Genomic DNA, 7344 nt, shown 5'->3' on the forward strand with positions numbered 1-7344 from the left:
CTCATTGGTGGGATCTAAAAAATAAACAAATTAATTCACCCACATACACACACAAAAAAAACCGGGGGGTAGGGGAAGAAGATATAACAACTATACCTTTTTGAAGTTGTTACAACAAGGAAACGGAAAGGACATTCTTGGGGGGGAGGGGAGAGAGGGAGGAGGGAGGGAGATGTCGATGATGGGTCATAATAATCATATACATTGTATATTGACAAAATAAAAATTTAATGAAAAAAAAAAAGAGTGTGTTTAAGAATTACCCATGAACACTGATAAAATGCAGATTCCAGGGCCCTGACTTAGAAATTCTGATTCTTTATGCATTGGTTATTGCCTAGGAATTAGGGCTTTAAACAAGAACCCTGAGCGATTCTAATGAAGATGGTCCTGGGGACTCCATGAGACTCACTGTTTTGTAGGATTGTATCAGACATACTTGTGTTGATTTCATTTGTCTTTTAATTTATTTCTCAATGACACTCAAGCTACTCCAAAGGGAACAATTTTAAGTGCTCTCTCAGAGAAGTGTCTAGGGACCAGTAGATGAATATATTTTATACAAAGAGGAATAGAGTAGCTTTATGCAATAAGACCAGTTCCTGGCTCCCATCCTAGAATAACACAGGATCATTTCATTGGTTACCAGCTGGATGCTAACCAAAATGATAAATATTTGTGCATTGGGAGATGTTATTTAGAGAAACACTGTACAGAAGGATAAAATCTAATGGTACCTGGAATTTTCAAAATCATCAATCAGAGTAATAATTTTAAATGTGTCACAAAATAATACTCCAAATTATAAATTATGCATTCACTCACTTAGTTCTTACCCATGAAATCCTTATATAAGTTACTATTCGTCTTTTTAAAAATCCTTTTTCTACTGTGTAGTTTGTAAAAACTTAGACTGGATCCTAACAGCTAAAAACAAAATAATCTAATTTACCGCAGTATATTCCAGCATTTAAGAAGAAAAAGTTTAAAACTGGTTTTCATCTTATTTCTGTAAATGCAAACCTGTGTTAATGCTTTCAGGTGAAGCTGGCCAGGACTTTATGAAATCATTTAATGTTCTCTTTATACTCCAAATCTTAGCTCTCAGTGTAGTTTTTTCCTCTCAATTTGGAGGAATAAGCTGATTGAAGCAACAATTTGTTATTAATTTACACTTCTACCTGGAATATAGTACCTGGGATAAACGTGACTATATACTGTACGACCTGCAACTCCTACAATAACAATGGCGGTGATTGTGACGGGAATGGTGATGGCTAATATTTACTGAGAGCTTACAATGTGACAAGCATTAAGTGCTTTCAGGTTATTAAGTTATTTGAATGGCACAACAAATCATTATTATTCCCATTTAAGAGGAGAAGTTTGAGGCCCAAGAAGGTTAAAGGTAGGCTTCCAACTTAGGCATTCTCATCCCAGTGTTCCAGTTCTCGTTTACCTCTGCTGTCTGTAATCCTTGTTTCCCAACGCCTCAGCAAAGTTAGGAACAACATTTCAAATGAAGAATCTAATAAAGGGTCCTCCTTTGGTGATTGTTTTCGCCTAATCTATATCTTCACTTTGGAAGTGGCAATCCATTATTTACAAATTTAATAGTACAATTAGTTTAGGCTTCCTTGGGAACATTTGGTATCTTTTTCACAATAGATTTCCCTTTAATTTTAATGTTTTGTGGTTTTAGTAACAACTATCTTATGATACACACCATTTTAGACCTAGACCAGAATTTACATACAAAAACCCAAAGAAAAGGGAAAACTATCTGCTTTCAAACGGAAAATAAATTAAAAGATAGTTTGATGAAATCGAAACCAGGCCTTTATCTGATTATAAGAACATTCCTTAGCAGGTACCTCATGTTTTGCCAGAAGAGTCACCTGTCCTGGAGAGCAAGTTCTTTGGCAAGAGAACTGGGTTAGATGTGGTAACCACAGACTTTATGAGTAAAGATGATTCTCATTCCTAATTCTTCACTGGGTAGGTCTCTGGTGTCATTTTCATAATCTGTGGACCAAAAATGAGCATCTAAAAAATGACAGTGACAGAGAAAGGATTTAAGCAGAAAATGCCCACAACAAAATATGCAGTTTGACAAATTTACCTACAAAGAGGGAAATCTGATGAAAGTGATACGCTTCTGGGGACTACACAAAACTCTTTGGTGGGTTGCAGAATAACCCACACCTTTCTCTTTGTCACAGAGTTGGCAACAGAAGAGGGTGAGTACCACTCCTCCTCTAGCAGCCAGGCTAGACTGTTTAGAAGAGCAGTGACATGTTGACATATTTGAGGAAAGGGACTCTTCTTTTGATTATAGATAAAGAGAAATAACCCAAAATATTAGGCAGAACTGAGAAGACGAGGCCTTCTTACCCAGTGCAGTGCCCTAAGTAGATGCAATAAATGCTGCTGGTACTGATGATGATTATGATGAAACCTGGAGTGGTTACAGTAATTTATGTTTAAGATGTTTCATAACTTGGACACAAATACTATTATGCAAACATATGGAAGCATGAGAGAGTTGGCACTTTGTTTTTCTATACCTAGGGATCAGGGATTACAGATTGCATACTTATAATAAATAAGCACAAAGGGTGAGTTCTTTTAATTGAGATTTGACTCATGCACATAAAGATAAAAAAGCCAAATAGATCTATGAGGAAAATGAAATGTCTTGCCAAGATGCACAGATATAAAACAGAAATCTTCACAGTTCCATGAGAAATACCAGACATTTTCAACAAACGTTGATTAGAGATATAATAAATTAGAGGAAGTTCTGAAACCTGTGGAACAACTGGAAAGCAATGCTATTCCCAAATTGATGAGTAAGAATTAGTTTTGTTTGCATCTTTTAGCAAAATAAACCTAGACTGATGACTGTAGGCTCAGGGAGACAAAGTCTGAGAAATACTTGGTAATCATAATTTTAGAGGAAGAGGGGACCATCAAAATCATCTGATAAAAAACTCCTAACGTTTAAACAATGAAATTGAAGAGAAGTAAGTTGCTGTTCTTACAAACCACTTCAGTGGTACAGCCAGAAAACAGTAGAGCTAGACTTCTTGTGCTGGTTACCTGTTGTGCAGTCTACTTTGTGATTTTCTCATTGAAGCATGTTAGGTCTTAGAGGGTGACTTTCTCAATTCCATCTTTTGGTGTTAGGTTAGGGTTAGCTTGTAAGTATTTAAAGATGTCAACCAGTTAACTGGGGTTATTATTATGTGTGTGGTTCAATGCCCTTCATCATCAAAGTTATTCTAGGTTATAAGAGAATAGAATAGGCAAAATAATTGCCTGAGAGCTCTAATTTCATGACACATTCCATTTTTATGAAACACAAGCAGCTTGGGCAGATTATTCATTTCTTCTGAGTGGCTTATTCAAAGTTAAAAATAAGCTGGGAAGGGAAAATTTCATTTTAGTAATCTTTAATTACCATAGCCATTTCAGGAGGTGAGGGCAGTGAAGCCAGGACAAGACACTGCTACGCTGACATCTCATTACGCATGAATGCTGCTCAGTGCTCTTACACTCTTGGTCTACATTAGTAACTCTTGTTAACAATGTGGTTGCTACATTAAAATTCCTTTACTGTTAGTTATTATTTCTAATACTAACAGTACTAGTATCTTCAAAAATAATTTAGTCTGTTATTAATTTCATGTGTCACAGCACTCCTATGAGGTAGGACGAACAGTTACCATTATCCATATTTAATGATGGGAAACTTAGGGACCAGAGAATTTAAGCAGATTTCTGAAGTTCACAGCTATTTGGTGGAAACGTCAGGATTAAAATTCAGTTCTTTTGACTTGCAGCCAAATTTCTTTCTTCTAGATGTGTTCTTTTAATTTTAACATTAAAGAAGACGACATTACATGGTACTTACAACACTTTACTCTCTGTTTTGTAAATATGACTCTTTCTTCTTTGAATTACAATCATCATTTATTCTTTACAGCATCCCACACAGTTCCTTGGACATAGCAAGTGCTCAATAAACATTTTTAAGAATAAAGAACATGAGAATCACTTTTATAGGATGGATGTTATCTGAGGTAGGACAGTGAGGCATTGTATATAATTAGTTCAATTCTTTCCCCTTTCATCTCTATTTAAGAGCTTCTGGTCTAATTAGCAGATACTGGTCCAGAAGGGCTTCATCCAATTTATTCAATCATCACCGAGTTATTAGTTTAAAATATGGGCCTAAGTTTCTTCGTTAAAAACATGAAGATGTATTATTTTTAATAACAGAAAAATAGTTTCTACTTTCAGAATTGTATTAAATTCCTTGGGTGATTAATATCATGTGTCAACTTGACCAAGCTAAGGGATACACAGATAGCCAGTGCAGCTTTATTTCTGAGTGTGTCTCTGAGTATGTTTCTGGAAAAGATTAACATTTAAATTAGATGAGTAAAGAAGATTGCCCTTGTCAATGTGCACCATCCAATCTGTTGAGGGCCAGAATAAAACAGAAAGGTGGAGGAAGGGTGAACTTGCTTGAGCTGGGACATCCATCTTTTTCCACCTTTGCATATTGCTGCTCCTGATTCTCAGGCTTTTGGACTTGGACTGAATCACACCATTGGCTTCCCTAGTTCTCAGGCCTTTGGGCTTGTACTGGAATTACACCACTGGCTTTCCTGGACTGTCAGTTTACAGATGGCAAGTTGTGGGACTTTTCAGCCTCCATAATCTCAACCCAATCCATCATAATAAATCTCTCTCTACATATGTATATGCTTGTATATCATATGGGTTCTGTTTCTCTGGTGAACCCAAGCACAATATTTCTTTTTTTTTGTCTTTTGTCTTTTTCCGTGTCCGGCAACGGATTGCAACCCTCAGTGTTGCCCCCGTACCGGACCGGGGACCGGCAACGGGATCGCAACCCTTGGTGTTGCTCCCGTGCCTCGCTCAGCCAGTGAGCGGGAACCGGTCTGTATGTGGGATCTGAACCCTTGGGCAGGAGCGCCGCCGCGCTTCCCAAGCGGCGCACTATCCAGTGCGCCACCGGGCCGGCCCAAGCACAATATTTCTTAAGTTTTACCATGCACCAAGCACATTTCTGAGCTCTTCATATAGGTACACTTTTATAATCTCATAACCCATGGAGTTGGTGCTATTATTATGCTCATTTATATACATGAGGAAACTGAGGCTTAGAAGGGTTAAGTAACTTGCCCGAGATGTTGCCGCTAACAAATGGCAGAGACAGACAAAAACCTAGTTTTATCTGACTCCAAAGTCTAATAATTACTACACCATGTTTTACCTATACCTTCACCACTCTGACACAGCTTAATTTTCCCAGATGGCTAAAATCCTCCCCATTCTAGATATTAAAGTTAATACTTTTATGTAGTCACCACAAATAGAGACGATATTCTGTCATGTCCTACTAAAATAAAAATTCATCCTAGGGAAACTCCTTTTTGTAGACATTACTTGTTCTAGCTCTGAGAACATATCTTTATGCTGCTTACTTTAGGTTGCAATATGTTCCCAACACCCACCTTTTACGTTTTTAAAATGGTATTTCAATTTTTCCTTCAGTTTGTATGCTCAGCCACCTGTACACTTCCTCTCCACTTCCCCGAAGTGGAGAAAAGAAAAATAAAATGTTTTTTTCTAAGATTATATTTATAGAAAGGTATAGATTATTGCGAGAACATATTTTAATAAGCCACTCATTGAACAGGTTTGGTCTCTAATTGATTACAACTCCCATTAGAACAGTACCCCAGGGAGTGAAGGTCCTGGTTTTTTTATTCTTCCGTCTATCCTCTATTCAGTTTGGGTTGAGAATCTACCAAACTAGGATCACTCAAAGAATGTGAGGTAGGAAGGGGTTGTACTGATTAGTTCAACTGCCTCCTTTTCAGAGAGACAACTAAAGTCCACAGACAATTGACTGAAGAGCACGTATTCACGTCTGTGCCGCCTCTTTACTGGAGACTGAAGTGGGCATCACGTCAATGGTGTACCTGATAGCTGGTAGGGATTTCTGGACTGGGTTTAAGTGCGAGGAAGAAGAGGGCCCTGTGTTTAAGAGCTCAGCTCTGGAAGTAGATTATTGGATTCCAATCCCCTCTCTGCTGTTTATCAGCTGTGTGTTCCCGGGCATGTGACATAACTTTTCTGTGACAATTTCTTTGATAGATTAAGGGTGGTGATAGTATCTATCTCACACGGTGGTTGTGGGGATTAAAGGAGTGACCATACCTTCGAAGCATTTAAAGCACCGTTTAAAGCATTAGGTTAAAAACTCTCAATAAACATTAGTTATTTCTATCAAAAACTTCAAACTGTCAAATTTTTGAATTTTGATCTTTCCCGATATTCCGCTCTGGCATTTCTGCTCTTTGGCAGTCTTCTGAGCAAGGGTTGATGCTTGCATTTTCAAGGAGCTCAAATAGTCTACATTTGTTAAGCTTGGGCAAGTGGACTGCATATACATACGACCCCCCCCCCCCCCATTATACGAAGTTATACGAATCAAAAACTTCAAACTGTCAAATTTTTGAATTTTGATCTTTCCCGATATTCCGCTCTGGCATTTCTGCTCTTTGGCAGTCTTCTGAGCAAGGGTTGATGCTTGCATTTTCAAGGAGCTCAAATAGTCTACATTTGTTAAGCTTGGGCAAGTGGACTGCATATACATACGACCCCCCCCCCCCATTGAAGGTATGTGGACACGGAATTCAAAACCGGGGAGAACGTATATTCCAGGAGTGAAAAGACGCTTACAAACAGCCTTTCCTTCGGCGGAGTAGGGCGGGACCGTGGGTGCGGCCGGCACAAAACGAATTCAAGTTCCACGCGGCGAAGGTGAGACCCGCTTCCCCCCGAGCCGCTCCCGCCATCGCGGCGTCGCTCACCTCCCGGAAGGCCAGGTGGGGCTGGAGGGTGACCGAAAGGACCAGGCCCTGACAACTGTCCTCAAGTTCGGGCTTTTGCGCAGCAGTCCCGAAGGCAGAGGGACTTCTTAGCTGGGTCACTTTTGTGGCGTGTCGCCCGCCTCTAATCAGGCCCCAGCTTTGTCTCCAACCTCCCCGGCGAGGGCTCGGCCGGGTCCCTCACGTCGTCCCTTTGTCTGGCCGCCACCCGCGCCCCTTGGCTGTCCACCGTTCCTCCTGGAGAGGGATGGGGGCGCCGCGACCCGCCCGGGAGGCAAGATAAAGGGCTGCGGGAGGGGGGGAACCAGGACGCCCCAACGCCGGGGAACGAGCCTGCCCCACGCTCCCGCCGCCGCCCTCCCACGATAGCCCGGCCGCGCCGCGGCCCCACGCCCGGGTCCTCGGCACGGGG

At 40.4% G+C, this 7344-nt stretch overlaps 1 long non-coding RNA gene across 1 annotated transcript in view; it reads right to left on the reverse strand.

Moving 5' to 3' along the window:
• LOC103609140 overlaps nucleotides 1–7134 on the reverse strand; it is a 38196-nt gene extending 31062 nt beyond the window's left edge. The window contains exons 1-2 of the long non-coding RNA XR_552106.1: nucleotides 6915–7134; nucleotides 1875–2025 (exon numbers count right to left, since the gene is read on the reverse strand). This is a non-coding gene — a long non-coding RNA (uncharacterized LOC103609140). The remainder of the gene's footprint in view (nucleotides 1–1874; nucleotides 2026–6914) is intronic.
• Between the last annotated feature and the right edge of the window lie 210 nt (nucleotides 7135–7344).

This window comes from Galeopterus variegatus, unplaced genomic scaffold (assembly GCF_000696425.1).
Source record: "Galeopterus variegatus unplaced genomic scaffold, G_variegatus-3.0.2 Scaffold159, whole genome shotgun sequence".
Lineage (NCBI taxonomy): Eukaryota > Metazoa > Chordata > Mammalia > Dermoptera > Cynocephalidae > Galeopterus > Galeopterus variegatus.